Here is a 25,748-nt window from a genome sequence, read left to right on the forward strand (position 1 = left end):
CTTATTATTTTGAGGTACGTTCCTTCAATATCAAGTTAATTAAATATTTTTAACATGAAGGGATGTTAAATGTTATTATAAACCTTTTCTGCATCTGTTGATATAATCATGTGGTTTTTGTTTTTAGTACTCTTTATGTGATGAATCATATTTATTAATTTTTTTATGTTGAACCAAGCCTGAATCTCAAAGATAAAGCCTACTTATTCATAGTAAATAAGCTTTTTCATGTGCTGTTGGATTTGCTTTGCCAGTATTTTGTTGAGGATTTTTGCATTGATGTTCATAAAGGATATTGGTCTGAAGTTTTATTTTTTTTGTTACATCTCTGCCAAGTTTTAGTATCAGGGCAATACTGGGCTTGCAGAATGAATTAGCAAGGAGTTCCTTCCCTCAATATTCTAGAGTAGTTTCAGCAGGAATGCTATCAGCTCTTCATTGTACATGTCATAGAATTTAGCTGTGAATCCATCTGATTTTGGGCTTTTTCTGGTTGGTAGGCTATTTATTAATGACTTCATTTGTGAGCTCATGGGATTCAATTTCTTCCTGGTTCAATCTTGACAGGGTGTATATGTCCAGGAATTTATCCATTTCTTCTTGATTTTCTTAGTTTATGTGCATAGAGGTGTTCATAATATTCTCTGATAGTTGTTTGCGATTCTGTGGGGTCAGTGGTAATATCCCTCTGTCATTTCTGATTGACTTTATTTAAATCTTCTTTTTTCTTTATTAGTCTAGCTAATTGTCTATTTATTTAATGAACTTTTTCAAAATATCAACTCCTGGATTTGTTGATTATTTGTATGGTTTTCCACATCTCTATATCCTTCAGTTCAGCTCTGATTTTGGTTATTTCTTATCTTCTACTAGTTTTAAGATTTTTTTTCTCTTGGTTCTCTAGTTCTTTTATTTGTGATGTTAGGTTATTAACTTGAGATGTTTCTAGGTTTTTGATGTGGACATTTAGTGCCATAAATTTCCCTCTTACTATTGCCTTAGCTGTGTCCCAGCGATTCTGATTTGTTGTTATCTTTGTTCTCACTAGTTTCAAAGAACTTCTTGATGTTTGCCTTAATTTCCTTATTTTTTTTTATTGCATTTTAGGTTTTGGGGTACATGTGAAAAACATGCAAGATTGTTGCATAGGTGCATACGTGGCAGTGTGATTTGCTGCCTTCCTCCCCTTCACCTATATGTGGCATTTCTCCCCATGCTATCTCTCCCCAACTCCCCACCCCCTGCTGTCCCCCCCAACTCCCCCCCAACAGACCCCAGTGTATAGTGCTCCCCTCCCTGTGTCCATGTGTTCCCATTGTTCAACACTTGTCTATGAGTGAGAACATGCGATGTTTGATTTTGTGTTCTTGTGTCAGTTTGCTGAGAATGATGGTTTCCAGGTTCATCCAAGTCCCTACAAAGGACGTGAACTCATCATTTTTGATGGCTGCATAATATTCCATGGTGTATTTACCCCAAAGTCATTCAGGGTCAGGTTATTTAATTTCCATATAATTGTATGAATTTGACTGAATTTCTTAATCTTGATAACTAATTTGTTTGCACTGTGATCAAAGAGCATTTATTATTATTTTAGTTATTTTGCATTTGCTGAGGAGTATTTTACTGTTGATTTTATGATTGATTTTGGAGTATGTGCCATGTGGCAATGAGGTTAATGTGTATTCTGTTGTTTTGGAATGGCAACTTGTATAGGTATCTGTCAGGTCTATTTGATCCAGTGCTGAGTTCAGGTCCTGAATATGTTTCTTAATTTACTGTCTTGATAATCTTTCTAATATTGTCAGTGGGGTGTTAAAATCTTTGACTATTATTGTGGGGGAGTCTAAGTCTCTTTGAAGGTCCCTAAGAGGTTTGTGAATCTGGGTTCCCCTGCGTTGGATGCATATAGACTTTGTATAGTTAGTTCTTGTTGACTTAACCTTTTACTATTATGTAATGCTCTTCTTTGTCTTTTTGATCTTTGTTGGTTTAAAGTCTGTTTTGTCAGTAACTAGAATTGCAACCTCAGCTTTTTTCTATTTTCCATTTGCTTGGGATATTTTTCTCCATCCCTTTATTTTGAGCCTCTATGTGTCTTTGCATATGAGATGGGTCTCTTGAAGACAGCAAACCAATGAGTCTTCGTTGTTTATCCAGCTTGCCACTCTGTGTCTTTTAACTGTGGCATTTAGCCCATTTACATTTAAGGTTAGTATTGATATGTGTGGATTTCTTCCTGTCATCATTATGTTAGCTGATGATTTTGCAGATTTGTTTATGTGGTTGCTTCATAGTGTCACTGGTCTGTATATTTCAGTGTGTTTTTGTAGTGACTGGTAATGGTCTTTCCTTCTCATATTTAGTGCTTTTTTTCAGGATCTCTTGTAAGGCAGGCCTAGTGGCCACAAATTTCTCAGTATTTGCTTATCTGAAAATAATCTAATTTCTCTTTTCCTGATAAAACTTAGTTTGCCCAAATATGAGATTCTGGTTTGAAATTTATTTTCTTTAAGAATGTCCAATATTCAGCAGGATACTGTGGCTCATGCCTGTATTCCTATCATTTTGGGAGGCCGAAATGGGGTGGATCACTTGAGCTCAGGAGTTTGGGTCTAGCCTGGGAAACATGGCAAAACTCCATCTTACTGGAGTGGGGTTTGAGGTACAGCAGCTGTGGAAATGGCTAATGGGCAGCGGGATGCCTGTTTTTCTGTGGGTGTTCACCACAATGGCAGAGATAACACAGTTGTGGTGGCACCAGGGGGCACTTCCAGAGACTTTGTACATGGTCAGTTGCACTGGAGGTGTTATAGACATGGGAATGTGGTGCTGGTGGGTACAGTTCTGGGTGGCTTCTCTGTGCACCACAAGCAGGCATGATCATTCAGGGTGGTGGAAGATCCACTGTTCTCTGCACAGTGTTAGCACAAGGGCAGGGCATTGTCAGTAATGAGGTTTGTTGGCTCTGTGCCTGCCATGGCTTCATTGTCAATGGTGGTTGGTTGGGGCACAGAGGGCGACTACACTCTTGCAAGGAAACCAAAACCTACCCAGGTAGACATATACCACCAAAGTGATATGGGGAGTTGCCATGGGCCCAGGGGAAACTGCACCATGAGGAAGGACAAGTCAGGCTTTTGTTTGGCAATAGGGGCTACCTCATTGGTCTCTCCACTGGTCAGGCATGGTCTGCCAGTGCAGCACCTATGGTTTAGGCCCCCAGGCACCTAAAATTTCCCTGAAAGCAGGCATGGCCAGGCTGGGATCCCAAAAGTTGACTAGCAGACCAAGGGGTGCTCAGGTTAGACTAGCCCTGCCAAATGGGCAAGACCAGCCTGAAGAGATCAGGTCCAGCAGTTCTTTCAGGGTTAAGGCCTCCAATGGGAGCAAGTCAAGCCTAGGGGTATAGCTGTCCCTGGCTGTGTTTTGCTGCAGATTCTCCCACATCAAATCATCTTGGTTCACATCAATTGGCTTGCTGCCCTTACTACTTCTAGGAGCAGCTCTCTCTGCCAACTCGAGTGTCCACGGTGGTCTAGGAGTCTTCTCCTGCTGGTATTCCAGAGGCCTGTGGTGAGAGTGGGTTTCTCCAATTCAACTCACCTATTTCTCTGAAGCTGCTGAGATCCAAAAATGAGTTTTGATGTGTGGTAGCCCTGTGCAGGAATCCCAGCTTTTTCCCCCTTCAGCTCAGCTTCTGTGTTTTCCCTCTGTCTATTCTCAGTGCCTTTCCTCAAAAGATCTGTTAAAAGCATTCCAGTCATCTTAGTCTCTCAGTAGGAGCTCTTCCACATGACTGCATCTATTCAGTCATCTTAGATCCTACATCTGTTTTCTCAGAAGTAAACTTGACAAAATTACTTTAAATTCTAACTTGCCATAGTTTTCAGAATTAAAAATATATATTTATTTAAAATATAAATTCTTTGGAAAACAATGAACAGTTTGAAACATTTGATGAGGAAGTATGTACAGAGAGGAGGAGGGAGATAAAATTTATATAGCCCTTCCTTATTAAAAATAATAATCTTGTTAATAAATTAATGGCAAGAGATGTGACAGTGTTACAAATGAGTCTTTCAGAAAAGGTCAACTTCTTATTTGTTGAGTCCCTGTCTCAAAAAAGAAGTTTTCATTAAGCTTTAAATAATAATATGAAACTTAACCTCAATGATCTTGGTAAATGTTGATATATGAGCCATTTTGTTAAATGTAGAATTATCTTTGAATTCAAATAATACTTTATACCAGGAAAAAGTTAAGTTGTAAAATAACATGGGTATGAAACATGTCTTTGAAAAATAGATATTAGGCATAGCAAATACAAAAATAATCTTTGCTCTTAGAATTCTATAAATATTTCATGATAATTTTTGCCTTAGCTAATTTTTAATTGCATTAGCATGCCCTTGTGCAATATGCATATTAACCTGCACAGTAAACTCACTTATTAAATCAAATATTACTTGAAATCAAAATATAAGATTTTATAAATAAAACTATATTACAATTAAATATTAAAATGTCATTCAGGTCATTTCCTCTGTGAAAATAACATATAGTAGCTATAGTATATATTTAATGGAATAACCATATATCTTAGATAAGTTCTGTATCCTCTGTTCTAGTTTAATTGCTATGTTCATCACACAGATTATTTTGTAAAAATTATTAGACTGTTAAGATAGTTCTCATCTCTCCTAAACTAATAAAGCATTTAACATATTTTAGCTAGAATTTATATCCAAATAACCACCTAATTTAAATATGAGTGCATACCAATTTCATATTATAACAAATTAGCTGGAGTTTATATCCAAATCGCTACCTAATTTACATATGAGTACATATTAATCTCATCTAGTAGCTATACTGATAACTTTGATCTATGGCAATAGTAGAATCTGACTCTTTTGAAGGCTTTATTTACTTTTTAACTATTTCATATTATTACAAGACCTGAAAACTGAAAGTACTCAAAAAGTTTTTTCTAAAGAGAAGCAAGTATTCTAAGCTAACTTTATAAGGACATAGCTAAAATTTATCTTATAAGCAAATACATGCTCAACCATTAACAGTGGACAAAACTTGTTTCTATGGAAACTAGAATATGTTAAAAGCTTCCCTTTCTTCTTGGAAAACAGCAGGAGGAACAGAAATTTTACATCAATTAACAAACAATAAAAGCAGGACAGGAGGGGAAAAATAAGGAAGTAAATTAGAGTTTAAAAATTAATAGATAGCTAGGAACAGTTGCTGACACCTACAATCCCAGCACTTAGGGAGGCCATGGTGAGAAAACAGCTTGAGGCCAGAAGTTCCAGACCCACCTGGGCAATATGGCAAAATCCTGACTGTATAAAAAAGCAGCTGGGTGTGGTGGTATATGCCTATGATCCCACCTATTTAGGAGGCTGAGGCAGGAGGATAGCTTGAGCCCAGGAGATTGAAGCTTCAGTGAGCTCTGTTCACACCACTGTATTCCAGCCTGAGTGATAGGGCAAAACTTTCAGAAGAAAGGAGAAGGAGAAGGAGGGAGGAAAAGGAGGGAGGAGAAGGAGGGGGGAGGAGGAGGAGGAAAAATAAATATGTAACGTGAAAATATATAATTTTTTTCTTGAAGAGAAGAAAAATTAGGGTGCTTAGAATCTCAAATTCAGCAGTGATTTGATTTTTAATGTACATGTTCTGGGAATTGGCAGCAGTGGACAATATTATATTCCACTCTAAGTGGGCCACCTATTTAAGTAATCTTTGAGGGAGGAACTCAGAGAGGCAGAATTAGATTTTATATCCAGAAGCTATATTTTATTTAAATCTGTCATAATTTCTCTATTTTGGATAAGTTAATATTATTTAACATGATGATTAAACTTATTTTAAAAACTCTGTTGAAACCTTGAAATTGACTTAACATGCTTTTCAAAAGTATATGTACTCTGAGTGAAAAATAAGTTCTGGACAATATTTTTTCACTCATCAAATTAAAAGTTGATGGGGAGGAAGGCAGCAAACCACATTGCCACATATGCACCTATGCAACAATCTTGCATGTTCTTCACATGTACCCCAAAACCTAAAATGCAATAAAAAAAGTTTAAATTTTTAAAAGCATTAAAGTATATCTGATAAAGCAACTATATTTACCAGTTTTATAAAATCAAACATTTAACCAAATAATTTTTGGTTTGTATCCAAATGTGAGATCATTCTAAAGTTTGTATATATTGTAAAATTAAAAATATAATGGCATGCTACAGAAACTATACTGCTTAGAGTAGACATCTTTCAAACTTTGAAGTATTGTTAACTTCAGAGCCTTTACAATTTTTTTAAACCTATTGAAGCTCTTTTCTGTGAATCTCAACATCTAAAGTAATATACAGTTTTCTTAAACTTGAATATAAATGCCTTTAAATTCAATTAATTCTTTTCAATATAACTGATACTCAAGTTCATAGGTGTAGGGGCTGAAAGAGTGTGATCTCTTTCATTTCCATTATAAGGATCATGGCTACACTCCTATAACAAAAAATAGGTTAACAAGAGAAAAACATAACAAATATATTTGATCATTTTTTATGTAACATTGGAAACTTCAGAATAAAGACCCAAAGATAAAAGAAGAACTATCCATTTTTATGCTTAGGTTCAAGGACGTATGGACAGCAGTGTAGAAATATGATTGGAAAAAAAAAAGGTAGAGCTAATGTTAATAGACTGAGTAGGGAAAGCTGGCAAGACCTGTGTGTTTAGTTTCCTTTTGGATTTTCTTTGCAGCATTCCAGCATTCCTTCCTCTGGGTTGGGACAGACTCCTCTCTAGAATGATGGTCTATGACTTACAGTCAAGCAAGGTAAGTTGGAGAATTTCTTTATGGGCAGTTTTTATGCAGAAAGGTGGGAAAAAGTTAAAGTAATGTTTTCAGGTTTTATGGCTGGTTTTGAGGAAAAAGCATTTGGTTTCTATTACACATCCTGGGGAAGAGAGATTTCAGTGTCTATGGCTAGCCTTGAGGAGAATGAGGTGTGAGAGACACGAAGGCAGGAGAAGGTAAAAGATAAACTTTTGCTTTTAGGATGCTTCTAAGACCTTTATTATGGTGTATTATTTTCTGAGCTCCAATGTTTCCTGGTTGAAACTCCCTCAAGAAGTTTTACAGTCCAGAAAGTGAGATGGTGAATTATCTTTTATATATATATGTGTGTGTGTGTGTGTGTGTGTGTGTATGTATATACACACACATACACATACATATATACATATATACACATACATATATATGTATGTATGTGTATATATACACACATATATATAATACATATATATGTGTATATATTTATGTATATATAAAATTGTGTTTTAGGTTTTCAGGTACATGTAAAGAACATGCAATATTGTTCCATAGGTACATAAATGGCAATGTGGTTTGCTGCCTTCCTCCCCATCACCTATATCTGACATTTATCCCCATGTTATCCCTTGCCAACTTCCCAGCCCCCACTGCCCTCCCCTAGTTCCCACACAGACTTCAGTGTGTGATGCTCCCCTCCCTGTGTCCATATGTTCTCATTGTTCAACCCCCGCTTATGAGTGAGAACATGCAGTGTTTGATTTTCTGTTCTTGTGTCAGTTTCCTGAGAATGATGGTTTCCAGGTTCATTTATGTCCCTACAAAGGACACGAACTCATTGTTTTTTTTATGGCTGTATAGTATTCCATGGTGTATATGTGCTACATTTTCCCTGTACAGTCTATCATTGATGGGCATTTGTCCAAGTCTTTGCTGTTGTAAACAGTGCTGCAATATACATTCAGGTGCATGTGTCCTTATAATAGAACGATTTATAATCCTTTGGATATATACCCAGTAATGAGATTGCTGGGCCAAATGGAATTTCTATTTCTAGGTCCTTGAGGAATTGTCACACTGTCTTCCACGATGGTTGAACTAATTTACACTCCCTCCAACAGTGTAAAAATGTTCCTATTTCTCCACATCCTCTCCAGCATCTCTTGTCTCCATATTTTTTAATGATTGCCATTCTAACTCATGTCAGATGGTATCTCAAGGTGGTTTTGATTTGCATTTCTCTAATGACCAGTGATAATGGGCATATATGTCTTCTTTTGTAAAGTGTCTGTTCATATCCTTCGCCCACTTTGAATGGGATTGTTTGTTTTTCTCTTGTGAATCTGGTTTAGTTCTTTGTAGATTCTGGATATTAGTCCTTTGTCAGATGGGTAGATTGCAAAAATTTTTTCCCATTGTGTTAGTTGCCAATTCACTCTAATGATTGTTTCTTCACAGAAACAGAGTGAATTGGCAACTAACAGAAGAAACAATTATTAGAGTGAATTGGCAACTAACAAAAGCGAAAATAGACAAATGGGATCTAATTAAACTCCAGAGCTTCTGGAGCTCCAGAAGCTCTGGAGTTTAATTAGATCCCATTTGTCTATTTTCGCTTTTGTTAGTTGCCAGTGCTTTTGGTGTTTTAGTCATGAGGTCCTTGCCTGTGCCTACGTCCTGAATGGTTTTACCTAGATTTTCTTCTAGGGTTTCTATGGTATTAGGTCTTACAAACCATTGAAATGCTCTCTCAGTTCTAAAAATAGGCTAGTCCAGTTAAACAGCTAATAGTTTTATCTTATTTTAGGCAGTAATGTTACAGATAAACTTCTACAAAAGTCCTATACTTCCAGTTTTGTATAAAGTATCTAAACAAATATCTTCCCCACTGACAATAGGTCAATATATGCAGAATTAAAATACATGCATCATTAATAAAAACTATCAAAAATGTATAAGAATGCTAAAGATATATTCAGAATATTATAAATATCAATTTGACCCAAAGAACTATAGATTTTTGCTGATAGAAGAAACTTTAGATATAATCTATTTTAAATTTTCTTATTTTACAAATGAGTTTTGAAACTGAAGACCAGGAATATAATATCTAGACTACATAATGTTATTTAAACAAGATTGTTATGTTCTCATTCAAATATTTAATAAAAACTATTTTGAACACTATTGAATATTTATTTATATATTTTTTTGATTCTGCATAATTAAAAGAAGAAAAATATGAACACACTTGGACTAAAATATCCATGACAGCAGAAAACCCTTTGTGCCATCGAGTCTTCAACCAATAGTCCAAAACTTTTAAAATTCATTCCTCATTAGTCTAAGAAATAACAGTACGGTTTTCTTTTTTTCCAAGATGGCAAATAAGAGGTTTTAGCAGGCCTCAGCCACTTGGAAATAGCAAGATAGTACAGAAAAATCAACTCTGTTAGCTTTAATTCAAGAAGGAAAATGGGAATCCACTGGAATTGTGAAGGATACCCAAGATCACAGGGAGGAGAACCCGAGCAAACAGCTCCTGTGATGGTGTCTGGGTGATCAAAGTAAGTGAAGCCCCAGTAGGTGAGCAATCACTGTCATTCGGTTTTCCACTGGGGATCCACACAACTCAGGCAGAAGGAGAGCACTTTGTTTCTCCCAAGCCATACAGCTAACTTGGGGAGAGGCTTGGAGATGCTGTGAGGGAAGGACTAGAGGAAAAGCTGCAAACATTTTTCCAGACCAGATACTGAGAGCAGGTTGCCATTTTTAATGTATTATACACATAAAAATCAGCCATTCTTTGTCAACCCAGCAGTGTGGGCATGCAGATATTTTAGTCTCGGTCCGGAGACTGATATACCTGCTCTGGAGTGGAATAGAGGCCTCCATAGCCAGAACTGTGGAAAGCCCCTCAGGAGTAGGTGTGGAATTATGCTATCCTCAGTTGCAGGCCTAGGGTGGGAGGAGAGCTGCTACAGTTGCAGATTTTTCTGGGGAGCAAGATTTGCAACCAGGGTCAGCTTAGTGACCTGGAACTTATTAGCATGTGCCATCGTTGGGTGCCCAAGCCTGCTCTCCTGAGATCATGTTGCAGCAGAGCCCACTCTACTCCACTCACAAGCATAAATCCAGGAATTTGGAGTACACACTTTCCTGGACCACCTCACCCTTCCTGGGCATGATTGTGGTGCAATGGGGTGCTCTCTGCTTCATGCCCAGACACATCTCCTGGCATTCTGACCATCTACTCATTTGTGTCAGCAACCTAAGCCACCCCACTCGTCCTAAACATAGATTGTGGTACAACAAGATTCTCTCTACTCCATGCCCAGGCAGATCTCCAGGCAGTCTCCAGGATGAGTCACCCCATGCCTCCTATACAGAGATCCTGGTGCAAGGGAACCCTCTCTACTATATGCCCAGGTATATTTTCAGGCATTCATAACACCTGCTTGACTAGTTCAGCAGCCTGAGTTGCCTCACTCCTCCTTGTGCAAATACCTTGGTGCAGGAGAGCCCTTTCCACTCTATGCCCAGGCCCACTTCCAGGAATCTGGAGCACACGTTCTATTGGATTAGAATTTTAGCCACCCTCATCCTCATACAGAGAACTTGGGGCCAACGAGCTTACTCAGCTCCAAGCCTAGGCAGACTTCTGGGTACTTGGTGGTCACCTGTGGATTTTCCTTTGGCATTGGTGCTTGTGCCTTCCTTCAGAGGACCTGTAGGTAAACCCACCCAGTCCAGCCTTACTCATCATAACCCCGAGATCCCCAGAACTGAAGAGGAAGCTCAGAACTCTATGTATCCATGCATCAGTTTATTGCCTGAGGCAACAAACAGCTTCTTCCAGTAAACTAGAATCAAATATATATACAGCCATGTTGGTACAGCCAGTTCCTTCCTGTAAGCAACGACTAATGGCTCACAGACCAAAGAGCACAGCCCAATATAAAACCTGCAGAAATAAGTTCATAAGGCTAGAGAAACAAAGCCAAAAGACCCTGTTCAGCATTCTCTACAGTTGTACCCCTAGTTGGGAAGTGGGGGAGGAAGGGAAAATGAAAGATAAACAATATTATAGGAAAAGAAAGACAACGAAAAAATTCTGCTCACATGAAAATAATTATAAAAATTAGAAGTGCCAGCATCCCCAGATGAGAAGAAACCAGTGCAAGAATCTTGGCACAATGAAAAATATGAATGTGGTGACACTACCAAAAGATCACACTAGCTCTCCAGCAACGGCTGCTAACAAGAATGGAAACTCAGAAATAACAGATAAAGAATTCAAAGTCTGGGTTGCAAGGAAGCTCAGCCAGTTGCAAGACAACCTTGCAAATCACAAAGAAACTTCTACAGCAATCCAGGAAATGAAAGATGAGATAAACATTTTGAAAATAAATCAGAGTTGAAAAACTCACTTGAGAAATTTCAAAATACAATTGAAAACTTTATCAATAGACTAGACCAAGCAGAAGAAATAATATTAGTGTGAAGACCAGACTTTCAAACTCACCCAGTCAGACAAAAATGAAGCAAAAAGAACTTTAAAAAAAGTACGCAAAAGTTTAGAGAAATGTGGGACGATATAAAGTGAGCAAACCTACAAATTATTGGCATTCTTGAGAGAAGGACAAACAGTAAATAACCTGGAAAACATATTTGAGGGAATAATTCAATAAAAATCTTCTAATCTTGCCAGACATGTAGATATCCAGATGCAAAAAAAAAAAAAAAAAAAAAAAAAATACAGAGAACACCTGAGAGATACTATACAACATGAACATTACCAAGGCATACAGTTAGCAGAGTGTTCAAGGTCAACATTAAAGAAAAAGTCTAAAGGGCAGCTATTGAAAAAAAGTCAGATTACATACAAAAGAAATTCCATCAGGCTAGCATTGGACTTCTCAACAGAAACCTTACAAGCCAGGAGAGAGACTGGGGGCTGATTTTCAGCATTCTTAAAAGAAATTTTAACAAAGAATTTTGTATCTTGCCAAATTAAGCTCTAAAGGCAAAGGAGAAATAAAAGCTTTCTAAACAAGCAAGGCCAAGGGAATTGTTACCACTAGACAGAACTAACAAGAGATCCTTAAGAGAGTTCTAAACATGAGAAAGAAAGAATGATACCTGTTACCAGAAAAATACACTTAAATACATATCCTAGAGATGGTGTACAGCAACCACACAACGGAAACTACAAAGCAAACAGCTAACAAATTCATGATGAGATCAAAACCTTACATATCAATATGAACCTTGAATATAAATAAATGTTCTAAACATCCTTACTTAAATGACATGGAGTGGCAAGTTGAATTAAAGAAAAAAAAAAGACCCATTCATCTGCTATCTTCAAGATACCCATCTCACATTTAAAAACACTCATAGGCTCAAAGCAAAGGATTGGAGAAAGATCTATCATGAAAACAGAAAATAAAAAAGAGCAGGGGTCACTATTCTTATATCAGATAAAACAGACTTTAAACCAATAACAGTAAAAAAATGACAAAGAGGGCACTACATAATGATGAAGGGTTTAATGCATCAAAAAGACTTAACAATCCTAAATATATATCCAGCCAACATTGGAGCACCTGGATTCATAAAATAAGAACTTCTAGACCTACAAAAAGACTTAGCCACATAATAATAGTAAAGGACTTCAACACTACCTGATGGCATTAGACAGGTCATTGAGGCAGAAAATTAGGAAATTCTGGACTTAACATGTGATCAATTGGAACTTACAGACAACCATAGAATACTCCACCCATTAACCACAGAATATGCATTCATCTCATCTGCACATGGAACATACTCCAAGATTGACCACATGTTCACCCTAAAGCAAATCTTAATAAATTTTAAATAATTGGAATCATACCAACCATATTCTCTGACCACAATGGAATATAAATAGAAATTAATGCCAAGAAAGTCTCTCAGAACCACATCCTCATATGGAAATTAGAAAACTTGCTTCTGAAAGACTTTTGGGTAAACAACAAAATTTAGGCAGAAATCAAAAAATTATTTAAAATAAATGAAAACAGAGACTCAATATACTAAAATGTCTGTGTTAACAAGAATGTTTATAGCTCTAAATACCTGTCTTAAAAAGTTAGAAAGATCTCATATTAATGACATAACACTACACCTAGAGGAACTAGAAAAAAAAAAATCTAAACTCAAAGCTAGCAGAAGAAATGACTAAAATTAAAGCAGCATTGAATGAAATTGAGACACAAAAATACATACAAAAAATCAATGAAACCAAAGTCGAAAATGTGAACAACTAAGCAAGCTTGATAGACTGCTAGCTAGATTAACAAAGAAAAGAAAAAGTTCCAAATAAGCACAATGACAAAGGTACTTAAATGACAAAGGTGACGTTACAATGGATTCAGAGTATAAAAGATCCTCAGAAACTTTTATGTACATCTATATGCATAGAAACTAGGAAATTTAGAGGAAATGTATAAAATCCTGGAAACACACAATCTCTCAAGTTTGTATCAGAAATAAATTGAAACACTGAATAGACCAATATCGAGTTCAAAAACTGAATCAGCAATAAAAATCTTACTAATAAAAAAAAAAAAAACCTCAGACCAGACGGATGCAGAGCCAAATTCTTCCAGACATACAAAGAACAGCTGGTACCAATTCTACTGAATTGGTAAGATTCAGTACAAAATTTAGTAAAAATTTCTACTGATTAAAAAAAAAAAAATGAAGACGAAGGACTCCTCTCTAACTCATTCTACAAAGCCAACATCATCCTGATACCAAAACCTGGCAAAGACACATTGAAAAAGGAAAACCACATGTTCCTGATGAACATAGATGCAAAAATCTTCAACAAAACACAAGTAAACTGAATTCAAGAGCATATAAAGAGTTAATTCACCATAGTAAAGTAGGCTTCATTCCGGGACTAGAAGGCTGTTTTAACAAAGCAAATAAGTAAGTGTGATTCACCACATAAACAGGATTAAAAAGAAAAAACATACAATTATCACATTAGATGTAGAAAAATGATTTGATAAAATCCAACATCCTTTCTATATAACAACTCTCAAGAAACCAGACATCAAGAGACCATACCTTAAAGTACTAAAAGCCATCTATAACAAACCCACAGCCAACATTAGACTCAACAGGCAAAACTTGGAACCTTGATAACTCTGACAAAACAAGGATGCCATTCTCATCACTCCTAGTCAGCATAGTACTGGAAGTGCTAGCCAAAGCAATCAGGCAAAGAAAGAAGTAACAGGCATCCAACTAGTAAAAGAAGAAGTTAATCTATTTCTCTTCATGGATGACATAATCCTATACTGAGAAAACCCTAAAGACTCCACTAGAAGAGTACTGGAAATGATAAAAGACTTCAGGAAAGTTTCAGGATACAAAATCAATGTACAAGAATCAGTAACATGTCTATATATCAATAATGTTAAAGCTGAGAGCTAAATCAAGAATGCAATTCAATTTACAATAGACACATACACACACACCCTAGGAATACATCTAACCAACATGTGGAAGATCTCTACACATAGAACAACAGAACACTGCTGAAAGAAATCAGAAATTGCACAAACAAATGGAAAAAACCATTCCATGTTCCTGCACTGGAAGAATCAGTATCATTGAAATGGCCATACTGTTCAAAACCATCTACAAATTCAACACTATTCTTATCAAGCTACCAATATTATTTATCATGTAACTAGAAAAAGCTATTTTAAAATTCATATGGAACCAAAAATGATTCCAAATAGCCAAAGCAATCCTAAACAAAAATAACAAAAGTTGGAAGCATTACATTACCCAATTTCAAACTATACTATAAGGTTACAATAACCAAAACAGCATAGTACTCACACGGAAACAGACACATAAACCAATGGAACAGCATAGAGAACACAGAAATAAGTTCACATACCTACAGCTATCTGATCTTTGACAAAGTTGAAAAAAGAACAATGGGGAAAGGACTCTCTATTCAGTAAATTGCACTGGGATAATTAGCTAACCATAGGCAGATGAATAAAATTAGACCCCTACCTTACACCATATACAAAAATTAGCTCAAGATGAATTAAATATTTTAGTGTGAAATGTCAAACTATAAGAATCATAAAAGAAAAAAAAAAAACCTAGGAAACACCATTCTGGACATTGGCCTTTGGAAAGAATACAAGACTAAGTCCTCAGAAGCAATTGCAACAAAAACAAAAATTGATAAGTGAGACCTAATTAAACTAAAGATCTTCTGAACAAAAAAAGAGAAAGCTATCAACAAAGTAAACAGAGAACCTACAGAATGGGAGAGAATATTTAGAAACCATGCATACAACAGAGGTCTAATGTCTAAAATCTATAAGAAATTTGATCAATTCAACAAGCATAAAAACCAACACCATTAAATGTGGGAAAAAGACATGAACACAAACATCTCAAAAGAAGATATACAAGTGGCTAACACATATACATATATATATATATATACACACACACACATATATATATACATATATATATATACACACATATATATAAAGTGCCAAATTAGTAATCATAAAAGAAATGCAAAATCAAAATGAGATACTATCTCACACGAGTCAGGATTGCTATTATTAAAAAGTCAAAAACAACAGCAACAACAGACGTTGGAAAGGCTGTGGAGAAAAGGAAATGCTTATACACTGTTAGTAAGAATGTAAATTGCTTCAGCCACTGTGGAAAGCAGTTTGGAGATTTCTCAAAGAATTTCAAACAGAACTACTATTAAACCCAGCAGTCTCATTATTTGGTATATACCCAAAAGGAAACAATCCTTTTAACCAGAAAGACATCTGCAGTCATGTTTTCATCACATCACCATTCACAATAGGAAAGGCATAGAATCAACCTAGGTGCCCTTCAAAGGTAGATCAGAAAAATAAAATATGGTCTATATATACCATGAAATAATACATAGCCATAATAATAAAGAAATTATTTCCTTTACAGCAACACAGATGCAACTGGAGGCCATTACCCTAAGCAAGCTAACATAGGAACAGAAAACCAAATGCCACATGTTTTCACTAATAAGTGGAATCTAAACAGTGGGTACTCATTGACATAAAGATGGCAGCACTACAACTGAGGACTACTAGATGGGGGCAGTAGGGAGTGGGCAAGGTTTGAAAACTGCCCTATTGGGTACTGTGCTCAGTATTGGGCTGACAGGATTATTCATACCTTCAACATTAGTAACACAAGATACCCAATTAAAAATCCTGTACATGTATCTCCTGAATCTAATATCAAAGTTGAAAAAAGTAACTATAAAATCAAAAACAAAGAACTGAAAAAAGAAAAAATACATAGTGTAAATGACTACTTTCTAATAGGTAGGCTTGTGTTTAAATCTCAACTCTCCTAGTTCTGGGATGGTAACTATTGTATACTTGAAGATATCAGAAGAAAATCAATTCTAGAATTTTGTTAATAGCAAAGATTATAGAAAAAAGTCCAACCCAGTGGTGTCGTGATAAATGTTTACAATGGTATGGGTTGAGTGGAGTGACATTGTATAGTTTGCTAACTTCCATGGTGTAAATACTCCCAGTGTGGCCCATTTTAATCTACCAACTGTCTGGTAAAATACTTGAAAGTTTAATAATCAGCTCTAGTGCTAGGCCAGTGTGAGTCAGCTCTCCCATGAATCTGACCCAATCCTTTCATAATGCAGGTGACATCATAAGCAATGCCAAAATGTATATTCTAAGGAAAAAATAGAACTATTTGTGGATTTCTCCATGATATATATGATAAAATATTTCCTAAAATATAAAATATTGTCAAATTGTAGTTGCCAATGACTTTTTATCAATAACTATATAAATAAGCTATCTAGTTCCTAATAAAATCTTCTTATAAACCCAAGTTTGAAAACAATATATGAATTTATATGTATTAATTTGAATTTTAAGCATCATCGTGTATCTAAAATTTTAAGAAAAAAGAATATTGTGGTAGTTTAGAAATAGCTGTCACTTTTTTAATAGTTTGTGATACATTTTGTGGGACTATTAAATAGTCTTGTGAAAATGGCTGTCATTTAAATAATATGAGGGAAAATAACTTCAAATACGTTCTTAAACACAGCAGGTGACTTGAAATATTTATGTTTACAGATAAACATACATGATATTATATTTACTGGAATAAAATTGAGAGTGGCGTCTTTAAAAAAAAAAACTAATCTGATTCTGGGTTTTCAGATTGGAAGTGAAAGTGGTTTAGCTTCTCTGTTAGGATTAGCAAATGTGGCGTTGGTTTCCCATTAGGATTAGCTGTCAACCATCAGCTGTAATAGTAGAAAAATCACAGCTGTTCTCCAAGCAAGCCCAGAAGATGATGCTGGGAAGTTACTATCAGTTTCTATCCAGGTATGCAGAGCCAGCAAAATTTATACGAAGGCAAAATCTGTATTGGGTGTTTAGCATGAAATGGCCTGCATTACACTTTCAGTGAATTCATTACCATCAAACTTATTTCATTTAATAAAACACTGTAACCTTTTTTTTCTTTTTATCTAAATTTGTCTCCTCTGAAGGTAGAAACATCTAAGGTAGCATTGATTGTCTTTGCATATTCAGAAAAAAATCCCCTAAAACAAAGATGTCATTTCTGTTTAGCATTCTTAGATTTGAAACTCAGTATCTGCTTAAATTATTCAGCTTGTGACTGAGAAAGGAAATATCACTGTAGTGTTAAATTATATATGAATATGCGTATGAATTTATAAACTGTTACAGCAGTTTATATGTTGACATGTAAATTAACACACATATATATCCACATTGATATCCATGGCTGATTTTTATTCAGCAAACATTTGCTGAGTAGTTAGAAGTTTTAAAACATTGTGCTAGGAATTGAAGGGAAAATAAAGGTGAATAAAACACTCAGGATAAAAAGCAGGATTTTATTTTCTTGTAGAGAAGACTGGAACATATATAGAAAATAAGATTGATATACGAGGCATTAGGAAGGAAAGGAATAGCAGAGTATAAAATCGCCAGACTATAATTCAAGTTATAAGGAATTTATTTAAAATCCTAACTCAGCAGATGGTTTTGAGTAAATAATTCTACCAGGTTTGGTGAGTGTAAATTGGAAAAATTATGCTTAAATCCTTTTCAGTGAGACACTTCCTTAGACATGAGTAGGACATAATATGATCAGTCATGTGGCTAGAAAAAGAATAAAGTTTTTTTAAGGAAAATTTTCTAATACCTATACATTTTTTAAATGCACACAATCTTTTTTTATAACAAATTCACTCCTAGGATGCCCCACAGCTCTCCATGTAGGTATAAAAGAAACTTATTTTTTTCTTCCTGAGAATACGAAAAAGAACATTGTTACAATATGATAAAATTAGAAACCACCTACCTAACTTTCCTAGAGAGAAAAATTGCTAAATGGCATAAATTACAACTATACCATTTAATAGCAGGAAAAAGATAACAATGATTTTATTTAAAATTGTACTTACTCCTATGAAAAAATGTTCACAATAGATTATCATCATAGAACTGTGTCGGACACAGTTAGCACTCCATACAGAACATTTTGTTTTTCCAAGCATGACTTAGTTGCATTTAAAAAGAATTTATTTAAATCTGAACCAAAATACTACCTACTGATTTTTCCATTGCTAGTAAATATTACTTACAATGTATGTGAATCTGTGGTTAATAGCTCATGCATAAAATTTCACAAAGTATATCTATTTTTGTAGTCAATTGGATCACATAATTATGTGGGTTACAGATGATTTCAAGAATCGCACCATAGCTGCACGTGGCAAATACAGGGACTTGCCATATTATGGTTGCTATTCCGTACCTCTATCACTATTGTATGTGTTTGAGGGATATAAGAACCCTCTCTAAATTCAGATCAGATTTTCCTTGTGGTAAGTTGATTATTTAGAGCTAAGCATGGTAGAAAGAAAGTAGTCTTAGGTAAGCATTATGTCACATCTTGTTTAAATTGCTAGAATTTCCAAGTACTGAATAAGCTGTAATTTAAGTGGTGACTTACCTCTTCTATTTTCCTGAAACAAACAAACAAAAGTCTCTCTTCAATGATTTTTCTTCAATTTTGAACCTTGTTATACTCTCCAAAGCTTTTCTTTTTTCTTGGTTATTTCTGTAAGCATCTTAAGTCTTTGAGTTGCCTCAGTGAAAGGGGAATATAAAGCAGTGACACTTAGTAATATAACAGATGAGTGCAATTACTGTTTATTGCCTCAAATGGGAGTGGCAGAGTTTGCAATGGATTTTCTTTTTTTGCTTCATAATGAATATTTCTATAGTCCTAGAGCTTCACTTTAAGCAAACTTACTTTACTGTACAAATAGCCTTTTGACTCTCATACTACCACATCTGATTCGCCATAAATGCTATACATTTTTATTACATTCTGAACAAATATGTTTAGGTGGCATAGCTATAAAACAGTGTCAAAAAGAAAATATCTGGTGGTGTTGAAAAGTTAACTTGTCACTCTATAATTATTACATACTTCCAAAATCTATCCAAATACACATTTAATTTACAGACGTAGTTGACCTAATTTTTTTCTAGCAGAAAAGTCTTAAAATGTAGATCCCAATGCTAAATTGTCAAAGGAATTTACTTGCATTTGTATTTTGTTCACTTTAATGTTTTGAATTTGATTTAGACATACTCTATGACATTGACTAGTAAAGTTGGATATTTCTGAACTAACATCAAAGCAGGGCATTTGCTATCATTGCTGAAAATATTCTCCTGAAGTTTTCTAAAACATTACATTCAGCAAAATGATTTCAATAGCTCCTGGACATGGGTAGCAGTTTTCCTTTCTTTTTATATGTTTTTATCAATCCAACTATCCTCATTTTACATAAGACAGAAAGGGCAAGATTCAAAGGTGAGCAACTTTGTACCTGCTAGCAGGGGAGTGTGGGATGGTGCCAGAGAGAAGCAAAAGCAAAAGATGGCAGGTTCCTTTCAGACCAATTGAACCTTAATGAACTTCTTAAATTTAATCTGATTCCCTTTCTACCAGTTATCCTCTCAGTAGGTAACTCTAACAATGCATTTAAAACAGGACAATAACTTTATCAAGTAAATGCTACTAATTAGAAAGTCTTTGGTATACGTTTTTCTTTTTTCTTCCAATTCTTCCTTTTAATAATTTCTGCTTTTCTAGCTGATCTTTTAGGTGACCCTATTAGCAGCATAGCTGAGAATTCACAGTTAGAAGTCTTGTTCAGCCAAATTAATTAAGTGCCATTTTCCTTCTAGGAGGAAATTAGCTGCTTAGATAAGTATATTAATTGAGTGTTTGTTTTTGTTTATTGTAATCACACTCAGAACCCCGTGGCATAGTTATACCTTGTTCTAAAAATTCTCTTTTAAATAATTATTTCAGATATTTTAGTCAGCTTTTGAAAACACCTATAATTTTCTCATTCATTAAAAATAATTTATATTTCTCTAAATTTAGTATAGGCTTATTAGCTTTATATCACTTCTTGCTTTTGAAGTAATTTCAGGAGACTGCTGGTCTCAGGGTGAGTCTATATGAAATAATTCCTTTAAAGCAGGACTTGGCTCAGTCTCTTTAGCTCCTTGAAATCTGATGACTGACATTACTGAAGATGAGCCCACACTGATGTTCTCAAGGGAGGCTACATCACAGACACCGTGCTAAAAGATGTAAGGTGATCCAAGATGGATGTGGCATGATCCTTGTCCTCGAGAGAAATAAACCACAAGTAACATAATAGATGTTAAAAATGCATTAAGAGGGAAATAAAAATGTTTCATAGGAGCACTATTGAACATAAATGTGAACAGTTACGTGAGAGGGAAGTGTGGTAACTATATTCAAAATGCAGATAAATGTAATAGCATAGTGAAGAAATGGCAAAAAATCTATTTTGACTAAAATGCCTGCTCTGGGCACCTAAGTGCACAAACTGACTGCTAAAGATGAAGTGTATACATGAGCCAAGACCCTGTAAAACTTAGCTGCTAGCTGAGAAGTTTGAATTTGAGTTTTAGCATATCAACATGCCTAAAGACTCTATTACAGAGTCTTAAAAAGTGTTTCAGTTCAATTTAATTGATATCCTAATTTGTTTTTGATAACACCAAGAGATAGTTTCCTAAATAATATGTTTCCTTCACCTATCCTTCATACATTGCATCATTCAAACATTAAAAATTTAAAAAAAGCATTTATTAGGGGCTTACTGCCATATTCATAATATAGATTAATTACCTAACCTGCCATACTATATTCATCACCATGACATACAATGATGAATCAGATATGATATTATCATTCATAATCCAGAAGACAGGATAAGAAAGTACAAAACTAACTGTAGAGTGAATTTCAGAAAAGTAGAGGATTAGGGAAATAATCATTTAAAAAATGGCCTAAGCATTGGACTCAAAAAACTATATTGTTATAGGAGTTATTTTATAAGGTAGAATATCTCAAGGAGAAATAGACATATTGAAAAAAAATCGTTTGATTTGACGGATTCTAAGTTAATCTGCTACTCCAAAGTACCTGTCAAAATACTACAAAGGCTCCTGTTTTTTCTTTAGAGAATTCCATTAGTTTCTCTCATTGTACTTTAGCTGCATTTGAGTTATCAATTTGAATGGGTTGTGATAGGTCATATCACCAGTGTGTTACTGAATTTCATGATGCCTTATTGTGTTAATTTATCAGATAACATTTTTTCCCATAAAAGTAGTTTAAGGCAAGGAGAAATTCAAATTTTGATATCATTGCATCAGGATCAGGAAGATGATAAAATGATTGCATCTAAGACCAGTGGGGAGCATGAAGATGGTAGAATACTATTCAGAGAACAGGTATGTGGAGGAAGGAAGGAGATCCTGGAAATTAAACTAAGGCAACCTTACAGCTTTCTTTACCATTGGTTCTACTCAGCAAAAACATACCCTGGGCATGTACCATCACCTGTTCTGACCTGTCAGTGTCGTTGTCCTTGTGGTATCCACTGTTAAATATTCTGCTTCTTCTTAGAACTCACATGGTACCTGTGGTTCATGTGGTACCTCCTGTTAACTATGCTAATTATATTCCAAACTCTTATTCAAATTAAACTATACATGTTAAAGCATTTTAAAGTACCATTGTCTCTGTGATTCAGTTTTTTTTTTTTTTTTAACTATTTTAAATTCTTATTTGATTGGAATAAATTATAGAGTAAAGCTCACTACCCTGACTGGCTTTAGTTTCTTAGTCTATCCAATCTTTTCTTCCTAGAGCCTGGCTTGTTTCTCTGTTTCACAGTTCATTGAAGCCCTTTGTGGTCACTGAGTGCCATCCATCTTATTTTGGGTTGACTTTGTAAATCTCACACATTTAGAGTAGATGAAAGGGATAAGTGTAATCTGGAAACAAAGGTCTCACACTGGATAGGCAGGTGACATCTAAAAGTAGATTTGACAAAAATGAAAGGAGACAGCTTTGGAACCTGTCTTTGAGATGAATACAGCACATTCTATGACCTTGCAAAGAAAATAGTCATTTTTTTATGCAGTACAAATAATGTTGATGTACATTTTCAGAATCTTATATTTTTAATGAATTAATACATATCAGTATCTTTTAAAATATATTTGATTCCATGTGAATATTTGAAGTTAATTTTTTCCCAGCTCATCACCTCTGCTCCTTCATATCTTCCCCTACTTTAACTTCCATCTCTATTATAAATGTGTTTTTCTCCTTTCATCTCTCTGACTTGTATAACTTCTGATTGCATCTCTTTTGTTTTGTATTTTATACTTAGCACTATTTAAGGCTTTTAATCTTCAAAGTTCCTAGAGAACATTACCTAATTAAATTTCCCCATAGTATTGTAAGGAAAGTCATTATTAGAACTTCTGCTTTTTACATGTGGGAAAAATAAGGCAGAGGTTAAATGGCTTACCAAAAATCACAGTGAGAATGAGTTGCAGCCTGTACTGAGACTGTTATGCACAATCCACTCAATTACGTTGCTCCAGTTGTTTTCCTTTTCATATCTTCTCTCTGGTGTTCTCTAGGATAATTCGTTTAATTTAATGTTATACATTAATTCTCTATATTTTAAATCTCACAATGAACAGAAAATTTTCTTCCTTTAATAATATTTTTTGTTAATTATTTTTCATTTTCTCAATACTAGTTTTTGGCTTATCTTATTTTTTTTTTTGGAATTTTCTAAGTATTTTACAATGTCTTCCATATTCTTTTTAATCTGTTTATAATTTTACATTAATACAATACTTAAGTAGCGAATCCACTCTTATAATGGAAAAGGCAACAGCTTTAAAAATCATAATTCAGACTGAAAAATTACTCATTTTTTTTCTATAGAAGCTGGTCAAATAAATCAATGCCTCCGATTTATAATATCTCTATCTATTGGAAAAATAGAGGCCAGGCATGGTGGCTCATGCTTGTAATCCTAGCGCCTGGGGAGGCCAAGGCAGGCAAATCACAAGGTCAGGAGATCGAGACCATCCTGGCTAACACGGTGAAAACCAGTCTCTAAAAAAATACAAAAAATTAACTGGGCATAGTGGCACGTGCCTGTATTTCCAGCTACTTGGGATACTGCGGCAGGAAAATGGCTTGAACCTGGGAGGCAAATGTTGCAGTCAGCCGAGATTGTGCCACTGCACTCCAGCTTGGGCGACATCTCCAAAAAAAAAAAAACAAAACAAATTTATATCCTTGGCCTGTGATTTCATGGAAAAGTTTCAGGAACAAATTCCAAGAAAAATAAAAAGTAAAAATTTGTACATAAAGATGTTCATTGAAACATTATTTATGACAGCATACATTTTAAGAACAGGTAGCTTATAAAATTAGTGATACCAATAGTCACTCTCTTTCAAAGAGATAAATATTTACTGAGCTTCAACTATGAGCCAGTAATTTAATTATCTCATGTAATCTTCTGTTCTATCAAAAGCAAGAAAATATATAGTCAACCCTACTATTTTAATTCTCAATATGCTCAATATAAAATTAACAAGAACTATCAATTGCCCTCTTTATGATAAAACTAGCATTAGATTTTCTTCTGCAGACAGAGCAATCTTTACATTTTTTAGTTTGATGGAAAGGTTTTGGTTAAAATGACAAATAAGTTTGGAAAAAAATATATTTTCTATAACATTATCAGCAGATTGGAAGGCAAAGCATATCAACAATTTGGAAGCAATATTTTTATGTTTATTAAAACTATATGGATTAAGTAATTTGAGGAACAATGACTTAGAGAATCAAACTTTAAGTTTGCTTATTAGATGTGACTCATCTGAAGATAGGTATCAGAGAGGAGGGGAAAAAAGATCAGGAAGCACTCAACTAGAGTTCAAGTTCCTCCTGAGAATAAATCATCAGCATTTGTATTATATCTTCTTCTACTATGCATCAACTAGCATGTTTTTTATGTGAATAGTAGATAAAAAACTATGGTTTTACTGGTTGTGACTACAGAAGTACACTTCAAGTATTTTTCTTAAACACACTTTCTTTGAACTTTCTTTTCCACTTGTCATTTATCACTCACTTTAGAAAATACTGAAATATGAGAGTTGTTTTTTTAAAATAAGGTTAAAAGTCTATATGTCATAGAGTAAAGCTCTGCACATGGTATATACCTGATTGCTTCTGGGTTTTCAGGCCGATAACAGCATAGTTGACCAAGCTATTAATCTCAGCTAACTGAACTACTGAACCAAGTCAGCTATTGGTGATATTATTGACTTCTCAATTAGTGGCTTTAAAGAATGAGAAAAATAAAATGTCCATAGGCCAATTAGTCCTTTGATTCTATGACTTGAGATGGTTACAACATATAAGCTATCTGCCTTTATGCAATAGATAGATGGCAAGTAGATAGAAAGAGATAGTCAGCTAGCTGACTAGATAGATAAATACAGATACACAGATAGAATTTTAAAATTCCATAGGGACTGCTCTCCCTTAGTAACTATATTTTGATTCTCACAATTAATAATATAAAATATTAATTATCTAAAATTTCCATAGCACTCTTAGTATTCCAGACACTGAAATCAAAATTGAGAATAGGACTAATCTGACATAATCTATGCCTGAATATCCAGCTTTTTTATCCTGACTTCAGAGTAGTTGTTTTGTGTGCATGTGAGTATGAGTGAGTGAGAGAAAGAGAGAGAGAGAGAGAGAGAGAGAGAGAGAGAGAGAGAGTGTGTGTGTGTGTGTTTTGCCCATTACAAAAAATTAGGAAATTGATGACAACCTTAGGATAAAACCTTTGGAAAACTGCAGCCATGGAAAACAAGAGTAGATTTTGTGATTGATTAAGGTCTGAATGTTGGTAAAGTTTTCAGTAACACACGATCTTAGTTTAAGTTCTTTAAAAGCAAACTATGAGGTGGGGGTTGATGTGCAAGTGTTTTATTTAAAAGGTGCTGTCAGGATAAACCAGTAAGAGAGTGGAAGAGGGCAGTGGAAGAAAAGCCAAGCAAGGGTGTGACTGTAGATTATTCTACTTTCAATTACCAGCCTAACCTACAAGGGGAATCCTGGAGTATAAATTATACCTCACTTAGCCCACCTGTGAGTCAATGAAGTTGGTTATTCATGTTGCTGTATAGGTCAATCACTGACTATGGAGCTGCCTCAAGGAAATAAACTTTTAACTCTTTTCATCCTCTGGAATCCACAAAGTTACTCTTCTGATCTACTAATATTCCCCAAGTAAGAACACCAGAAAACAGAAAAGAGAAAA

This window comes from Aotus nancymaae, unplaced genomic scaffold, assembly GCF_030222135.1.
Source record: "Aotus nancymaae isolate 86718 unplaced genomic scaffold, 86718_ANA_hifiasm-v0.15.2.pri h1tg000016l, whole genome shotgun sequence".
NCBI lineage: Eukaryota > Metazoa > Chordata > Mammalia > Primates > Aotidae > Aotus > Aotus nancymaae.